Source organism: Cupressus sempervirens, chromosome 1, assembly GCF_028749045.1.
Source record: "Cupressus sempervirens isolate cs-2001-9-10 chromosome 1, ASM2874904v1, whole genome shotgun sequence".
Taxonomy (NCBI): domain Eukaryota; kingdom Viridiplantae; phylum Streptophyta; class Pinopsida; order Cupressales; family Cupressaceae; genus Cupressus; species Cupressus sempervirens.
Genome location: NC_143118.1, coordinates 588574006 through 588584061, shown reverse-complemented (window position 1 = coordinate 588584061; position 10056 = coordinate 588574006).

The following is a 10056-nucleotide window of genomic DNA, read 5'->3' as shown; positions in this document are numbered from 1 at the left end:
TTGATTGCCTCCTCCTTGATAATCAACTAATTGATAGTATTTGGATCACTAAAGCAATTGTCATTCCTGCAAGTAGCAAGTTTGACATCAATGACAAAACAATGATTGAGGACATTTTTTACCAGTTCCATATATTATTCCACTAATTTTTCTTATGATCATTTCAATCATTTCCAATAGCTCTTACCCTCTATGTCTCCTTTTACTAAATTCCACTATGTTTTCCCCTTAACACTGTTCTCCATCCCTCATCCTTGTTACAGTGAGACTTTCATCTTCCTTAAAAAGACTTTGAAGACTTAGAGTTAGGTATGGATCTACGATTCACATTAAATCTCAATTTCTTGCTCAATACTTGCCTTTTGCTGATTGGTTGCATGCCTTTCCAATTTTCCAATTGGCTTCATGCAAATTGCATAGGAAATGTAAAAGATTTGTTCTTATCTCTAGATCTTTCAAGATTTACCTTGTCTCGACTACAAAAATTGTTTACATCATAGTTTGTGCAATTACAAACTCTTATGCTGATATTCTGAGTTACTCGACTCATGAAGCATTACTGATGCTCGACAGATGCTGTTTCTTGGATAGCTCAGCACCTAAAAAAAACTATATCACTCGGCACCTAATCATTCTAGATCAGGCGGCACTTAATATTACTCGACACTTGATAAACTTTGTATCACTCGGTACTTGATATTACTCAGCACTTGATAAACTCTATATCACTCGGCACTTGATCATTCTGGATCACTTGGCACTTGATATTACTCGACTCCTACTCTTTTCTTAGCATGTATAGTGAAAAATGGTTAAGTGTATTGACACTTAGCTATCAAAATATTCTTTAAACCAACACTTCATGCCATGAATTTTACTTAGCACAACTTTAGTCCATTCAATCTAAAAATTTCTCAAGAAATTTAGGGCATGAGTTAACCCTTTTCTCTCAACAATTTTAAATTAATCTTTTAGTATTCCTTCATCACATAGTTTCTCATATGCTGCACAAATCTCATAATCACTAAATTTTCCAATTTTGCACATGTAACAACTCCATACATCATGTATCATAATAACCTTAGGTGGTATTGATGATAATGCACCCGTTGAATTTTACTTTCATAGAAATATCTAGAATAGCACAAAACTTAAGTAGACGACACAAGCCACTCATCACCAACTAAACATTGCTTACCTCTACTCCTTGATTCTTTGCTATAGGTCATGAAGATGCCATTTTCTTGTGTTAGGGTTCTAAAACTCTTTTCTTTTTGAACTATTCATAAAAACTAAAGATTAATACTCGATTCCTATTTTACTACTAACTAACTTCCAATCGCCTTTCAAATTGATTCACTAATTTCTCAAATCGCTCTATACTTCTCAAAATTTTATGAAATAATACCTTTAAATTCTTGATATATACCTCCATTCATTTGAGTTGGGTCTCCATTGATTTTGTATCTTCTATTAGGTGGAATTTGTCTATCTTATTTGATATAGATACTTTTAACTCAGTCTCCACTATACAAATTGATCAATTCCATCTAACTTTCCATTTACATTAGTTAGACATTTGGGGTACTTAGTCTATATTGCAATGCCCAATCAATATAGAAAATTTTACTGGTGATCGATACCCATCATGTAAATGATTCTTTTCCACTATTCTTTTCATAAATCTTTTCTCATGCGGATATGAATTTTTACACATTTTATGTTATAAAATAATGTAAGATAAATCATTAAGTATATAGTCCCTTACATAACTTTCTTGACTAGTTTGAAGTGGTGTGATCACCTTCTCTAGTGGATTGGGCAACCTTAATTTCATTTGTTCCACTACTTTTAGTTTCCATCTCTTTCTTCCAGGTTTGATTCATTTCCTTCTTTATTTGTTCAACATCCACTTTTCCTTTACCCTTGATGTTTTCATCATTTGGTACTTGTGCTTTGGTCTTGCAATTCTTATTCACATGTCCAACTTTGTGACAATTATTTGAATAAACTTTCTTTGGTGCATTCATGTTTGTTGAGTTAGGGCTTTATTGTGACCTACATTCATATGCTCCATGTCTAAATTTTTGAAAATTGTAAAAATAACATTCAAATCTAGGTGCAATAGGTTTACTATTCATTCTTAATCTATGCTTGTGTATTTGATGTCCTTGCTTCTTGGAGTAAAAACAATAACCAATAAATTTAGGTTTAGGGTTTTGTTTATCATTTTTTCTTCTGCAAATATTTGCAATATGTCCAAGTTTACCATAATGATAGCGAGTAGGTTTTCCTTTTGACTTTGAATTCCTTATCTCTCCACTCTTGGATGTTTCTCCTTCTTCAGTAGAGGAATTTTTCTTTATATGTCCCTATCTAGAGATGTTTCTAGATGACCTAGGTGATTTCACCAGTTCTTTAAAGTATCTTATTGTTTCAGTAGGCTTGTTCATATTTTCCACAAGCTCTTTCTTAGATGTTAACTTAATTCCTTAGTAGGTTAGTCTATGATCTCATATTTTTTATCTCCATATCTTTCCTATTTTATTTATAATTTGTAAGCATCAGTTGATTTATCACGCCTAGCTAAGTGTTTGTCAGATTTTTCATATCAAATGGCCTTTCTTCAAGTCTAATAGCTATTTTTCTTTTTTCTTCCAAAGCTAAAACATTTTCTTCTTCATATTTCTTCTTCTATTTGGTCACTTCACATAGCCTTATTGACTAGATTTCATGTTTTCTTTTCAATCCTTTGAATTCTTCATTTAGGATATTATTCTTCTCCAATAGATCTGTAATGGCTACATCACTCTCATTAGAATTTCTAGTGTTAAACAATGCCTGTGTATCAAATTCTTCATAAAGTTTGTCATTTTATTGAATGACCATATCCTTTCTCTTTTTGAGGGATTTTATTAGTTCCTCTCTTACTGCTTCAAGTTGTTGTAGTATGATCTTGATGTAAATAATTTGATTATCAATAACCTTTTCCAATTTGTAAGCCTTCATATCCAACATATGAACTCTCAAGCTGCTAGAATTCCTTCATGATGCAAGGAGGGAAGAAGAACTACTACCAAAGGCACACCCAACAATCTAAACCACCGTGCAGTGCAAACACAATGGAAGAAAACACACAAAGAGAACAACACTAGAGAGAGAGAGAGAGAGAGAGAGAGAGAGAGAGAGAGAGAGAGAGAGAGAGAGAGAGAGAGAGAGAGAGAATGAAATAGTTTTAGTGATTCATCAAATAATCAACATACATGCCTAGTTGTAAGGTCTTCTGGGTTACAACTAGATACAAAATACATTCAAGATCCAAGATCCAACTTCAAATTCCCACTTCTAGACACATATGCATCAAACTCTCTAAGTTCTTCTCTAACTTCTCTACAACTTCTCTCTTTTTTAACCTAAGCCTAAATAACCTATTTATACTTGCTAAAATAACTTATAGAAGATTCTAGAACATTACATAACAAAAAGGCCAACCTTAAAATGGTCTATACATATACCAAGACAATATCCTAACATAAAAGTCACAATTAGAATTAAAAATGTAATTTGGTTCCCACTAAGAACCAAAACATAGAAAACTCAACTAAAGAAGGAACTAAAATAATGACACTCAGGATCAATAGGTTCACTTGACACATGAAGGAACACTTGACACACACTGGATAGCTCGACACACACTATAGAACTTGACACATACTATAGAGTGAAATGGGATAACACACTAACACGAGGGTTAACATGACTTGGGATAACTATAAATTAGCTGATACTATGAAATTATTGGCACTTGGCAATTGTTGCAACTCGATAATGACTATAACTTGGTAACAATTAGAAAAATGAACACAAATGAGTAGGATAACATGTCAACCCAGGATGCTCCTACATTAGACAACCAGGGTAGAAAGAAATGATTCTCTTAAATCATGCAAGTGTGACAACCTATGTTAAAGCCAACTTAGATTGAGAAATCCATGTAACATCTTCAACTAGTTTGTTCTTTCACTTTACCAAACATTCATAGTATTCTTTTTCTCTTGTGCTTTTACCAACTCTCTGATCCAATATCTATTCGACCTCTTCAATCTACTTCTTAGGATAATCATTAGGTACAATAACTTCATCATTTGACTCATGATACATATACAATCAACAATATTAAATATATGATATATATCCATGTCATCATTTAGCTCAACTTCATAAGAATTACCACTATCAAACTTCCTTGAGATCTTACAAGGTCCAAACTTCTTCATCTTCATCCTATTGTATGTTCCAACCAAAAATCAAACTTTTTTCAAATGAACCATCACCTCTTCACCAACTTCAAAAACATGATGTCTTCTCTTTTTACTTCTAATTACTTTGTTCCAACTTAAGCTTCACTTCCTTATGAAAACATTCCATAAAATCAACAAATTCTTCTCCTCTAGTACTTCTCTTCTCTTAACTAGCAACATCCCTTGAATCTGATATTTCTCTAGGTTGTATTCCAGTAACAATATCAAAAGGTGTCTTCCCTTTACTTCTATTCAAAAAATTATTATATGAAAACTTAGCTTGTGCCAATACCATCTCCCAATTATGTGGTTCACCTCCAACAAAGCATCATAGCAAATCACCCAAGCTTCTATTCACAACCTCTATCTTTCCATCTATCCTTGGATGGAATGTAGAACTAAAGTTCAACTCAATACCCATCTTCTTCTACAAAGTTCTCCAAAAATAAATAACAAACTTACTATCTCTGTCAGAAATACTACTTCTTGGTAATCCATGCAATGTCACATCTATCCACAAAAACAAATATAGAATCATACCCCTTTGTTGTTTTAGGCAATCTAAGAACAAAATCTATTTTGATGTCACTCCAAAGTTTCTCAAGAACATAAATAGGTGCATACAATCTAGTATTTTGACTTACTCCTTTTTCAACTTGACAAACTCCACAACTCTTCACAAACTTCACGACATGCTTGTACATCTATGGCCAATAATACTTCGCTTTTAGCAAAATCAATGTCTTATCAATTCCAAAATGTCTAGCCAATCCACCACTATTTTTTTCCTTAATAAAATTAGTTCTCATAGAACTTCTTGGTATACACAATTGAATACCTTTGAAAAACAAACCTTCTTAAATGAAATATTAATAATACTTATTCATTTTATTTGTTATATTTGGTGCTCTACACCCTCTCCACACCTTAGAAAAATTAGAATCAATATCAAACAACTCTTTCATTTCATCAAAACCAAGAACTTCAACTTTCATTTCAGTTAGCAAAGAACATCTTCAACTCAATGGATCAACAACTGTATTAGTAACTCCACTCTTATGTTTAATTACAAATGTGGAAATCTTTAAATACACAACCCACTTCATATATCTTTGATTCAATTTATGTTGACTTCCCAAGTACTATAAAACTTAATGATTATTATATAATGCAAACTCCTTAGAAATCAAATAATGTCTCCACTTCTTCAAAGCTTGAAAAATAGCATAAAACTCTTGATCACACATAGAATAATTCCTTTTAGCATCATTCATCTTCTCACTAAAGAAAAAAATAGGTTTACCTTCTTGATTTAATACAACTCCTATTGTACTACCACTTGTATCACATTCAACTTGAAATACCTTATTGAAATAAGAAAAATCCAATATAGTTAACTCATCAACCTTTTTTTCAATGTCTCAAAACTCTTATCAGCTCCATGTGTCCACTTCAATTTATTTTTATCTCATCTTATTATCTTAGTCATAGCATTACAAATGTAACTGAAATTCTTTATAAACTTCTTATAGAAACTAGATAAACCATGAAATGATCTTACCTCACCCACATTCTTAGGTGTAGGCCACTCCAAAATTGCTTTAACCTTCTTAGGATCTATTCTCAATCCACCAACTAAAATCAAAAATCCAAAATACACAATTTCCTCTTGCATAAAATATCACTTTTCTAGATTAATCATTAACTTTTCCTCTTTAAATCTCTACAATACTTGTCTAACATGCTCAAGATGTCCTTCCTTTGTTTGACTAAATATGAAAATATCATCCAAATAAACAATCACAAACTTACCCAAAAAAAAAATTAGAACTTTATTGATCAACCTCATGAAAGTACTAGGTGCATTAGTCAAACCAAAATGCATAACCAACCATTCATACAAACCATCTTTAGTCTTAAAATTAGTCTTACATTGATCCCCTTCTCTGATTTTGATATGATGATAGCCACTCTTCAAATTGATCATGGTAAAATACTTTGCTCCACTAAAACAATTCACTATGTCATCCATCCTTGGCATAGGAAACCTATATTTCACTATGATCTTGTTAATAGCTTTAGAATCATACACATTCTCCTTTCTTTATTCTTTTTAGGTGCTAATACAATATGTGCAACACATGGAATTAAACTTTCTCTGATCAAACCTTTCTACATAAATTCATGCACTTGTCTGTTAAGTTCATCATTCTCTATAGGTGTCAATCTATATGGTGCTTTGTTTGGAAAAATAGCTCCAAGAATCATATCCATATAATGACATATACATTCAACTAGTGGTAAATTATTAGGTAGATCCTCTACAACAATATCCTTATACTCATTTAGCAATTCTATAATTTCTTCTAGCACTCGGTCTCTACCAATTTCTACTATCACTCGAGCATTAGCAACTTCTACTACTCAGTCATTACTTCCAAAACTTGGTCCTCTAAGAATTATGGAAAAACATACTTGATTCTTTTTCAAATTTCTTTCCATTAACCATGAAAATTCTCATAGTAGCATAATTAACCTCATTTGGACTTTCAATCAAAGGCAACAATATTTGCTTTCTCTCATTCACCCAAAGAGTATATTGCTTCAATCTTCTATCATGCACAACATATCTATCATGTTTCCAAGGTCTACCAAACAAAATATGGCAACAATCCATAGGCATAATATCACACAAAACTTCATCAAAGTTATGTCCAATCTTGAACTTCACAATGCATTTCTCACTTACCAATATCTAATGCTCATCTTTGATCCATGAAACATGATAGTGTTTGGGATGCTTTAGCCTCTACAACTACAACTTTGTAACCAACTCTTCTGATGCCAAATTTGTTGAACTTCCACTATCAATGATTACCTTGCAACATTTTCTAGCCATCTTATATCTGGTCTTGGAAAGACTTTTCCTTTGGACAGGTTGCTCATCACTTCCCTTATTACATAAGGTTCTTCTCACCATCAATTTTTTTGCAGCCTCAAGCCCACTCGGTGAACTCTTAATGTCTCCTTAAATCACAATATTTATATTACCCTGCTCACTTTTAGAAGATCTACATCTAAAGGATATGTCCCCTTCTTTACCACATCTAAAATAATTACTAGGAAAGCCACCTCTAGAATAAGAATCACCTCTTCCATGGTAAGAACTAGTACCTCCTTAGTATGAATTTCCACCTTTTCACTAAATCTTATCCTTATCATCATTCTTCCATTCAAATTTTCCTTTATCCTACATAGAATTGTTAGATCTACCACCTTCTCCATAAGATCTACCTCTACCTATCTGGAATCTACCACCTCTACCTCTTTGTCTTTGTTCATACTTCTTTGCCAAGATCTCCTCAACTTTTAAGGCATATTGGTATGCTTCTTCCACACTTTCCAATTTTACATAATTTATCTCATCCTAGATTCTAGATCTCAATCCATTTATATATCCTACAATTTTCTCAACATCATCATACACATGTCTAGATCTAATGTTTAATCTATAGAATTTCTTAGTATACTATTTCACATTCATGTCTGTTTGTTTCAAATTTTGCATCTTTCTCAACAAGCTAACATGGTAATCATCAGGAAGGAATTTATTCTTTAATCTTCAACCAAGTCTTGATCTTCTCCTTTCCTCTCCTTTCTCTATCACTTGATCTATCATACCATATTCCATGATCAAATTTTCCCTTTAAATATCTGAATATCCTTTTTTAATTATCCATAATGGTACTCCTTAGGATGAATTTGAAATCTAGCTACAATCCCAACTACACTTTCTATATCTAGTCTAGTGTGAGTAAGATAATTGCAAACCTCCAATCATGGATCTATACTTCTTCTACTCAAATGTAGGTGTCTCATCTTTTCTAGATGACTTGTGACCAATTATCATTGGTCTACCAATAGGCTTACAACTTATTAATCCAAATCTCTTCAATAAGTCTTTCAGATACTTAACATGTGAAATAAAAATTCCATCACCTAGGGAAAAAAGAATTTCTCCTATCATACGCATTTCAAACTCATTCATTATTTCTTCAAAAAACTTATCACTTGCTTCATCATTACATCCAAATATTATATCATCAGTATATATTACTATTATCAATAGTCCATTCTCTATTTCTTTTAGGTACAAGTTACTATATATCATATCTTTAGCAAATCCAAGCTTGGCCAAATAATTGTCCAACCTTGCATACTAGCTCTGGGTGCTTTCTTTAGCCATATAGAGATTTCTTCAACCTACATACCATAATTTTTTCTTGTGTCAGAGGGAAATCTTTAGGATGCTCAATGTATACCTCTTCTTCAAGTTCTCCATTCAAGAGGCTGATTTGACATCCATTTGATACACTTTGAATTTCTTATTTTTTGCGTAAGCCGAAAACATTCTCACTACTTCCATTTTGGCTATATTAGCATATATCTCCTCAAAATCTATTCATTTTTGTTGTGAAAATCCTTTGCACACAAGTCTTTCCTTGTTTCTTACAAATTTTTCTTGTTCATTCATCTTGTTTCTGAATACCCATTTGTTTCCAATAATATTCTTGTCTTTAGGTCTTGAAACTAATTCCAATGTTTCATTCCTCACATTCTAATCTAATTCTTCAATCATTACTTGAATCCAATGATCATCTTTACAAGCTTCATCTAGACTCTTAGATTCAACTTGAGAAATCAAACATATATCTTCATTAACTCTCTTCCTTATCATTACTCATTTGTCTTTTCTTCCAATTATTTACTCTAAAGGGTGATTCTTTTTAAATTTCTTGTTACATGAGGAGTTCCTAACTTAAATCTTACTATTAGGAGTTCCTAACTCAAATCTTACTTCTTCTCTTGGTCCAAACCTTTCTTCTCTTTGCTAAACAACTTACACATCATTTTGTAGATCATTATTAGTCTTAAAGAAAACTATTACATTCTATCTAACAGTTCCAATACTATTGTCTTCTTCTTTAAAAGTTTAATGCATCATGTTTTCCTTAATTGAAAACTTTTCATCAACTTTTACATTTTCCCATTAAAAAATTGTCTTAGTTTTATGATTAAAAATATCTATAGCTTTACTTTTTTATGAATAACCCAGAAACATACCTTTATCACTTCTTGGATCAAACTTACCAATATCATCATCTCTCTTTGTATAAAATTTTCTTCCAAAGATTCTAAAATACTTTATTGAGGGTGAATGACAAAACCATAATTCATAAGAGGTCTTATCCATAACTTTTTTGATATGTACTCTATTCATAGTGTACACTAATGTATTGACTTCTTCTCTCCAAAATATCTTGGATACATCATTCTCAAACAACATTTCTCTTGTTGGCTCTACTACTAATTTGTTTCATCTTTTAGAAATCCCATTTTGTTTAGGGGTCTTGGGTGAAGATAATTGTTTGTTGATTCCATTATCTTCACAAAACATGTTAAACTCTCTGGAGGTAAACTCTCCTCCTCTATCTAATCTCAAACATTTTATCTTAACACCAAATTCATTCTTAAATATCTTAAACTTCTCAAATGCTTCAAAATTTTCTTTAAGAAATTATACTGACATCGTTGTAGTGAAATCATTAAAAAAATCACGAAATACCTTTCTCCATAGAATCCTCCTGTCCTTGAAGGGCCACTCAAATCAATGTGAACAATCTCCAGCTTCTTTGTAGTATTGAACTTCTTGCTAGGAAATGATACATTCTTCTACTTATCCAAGATACATTCT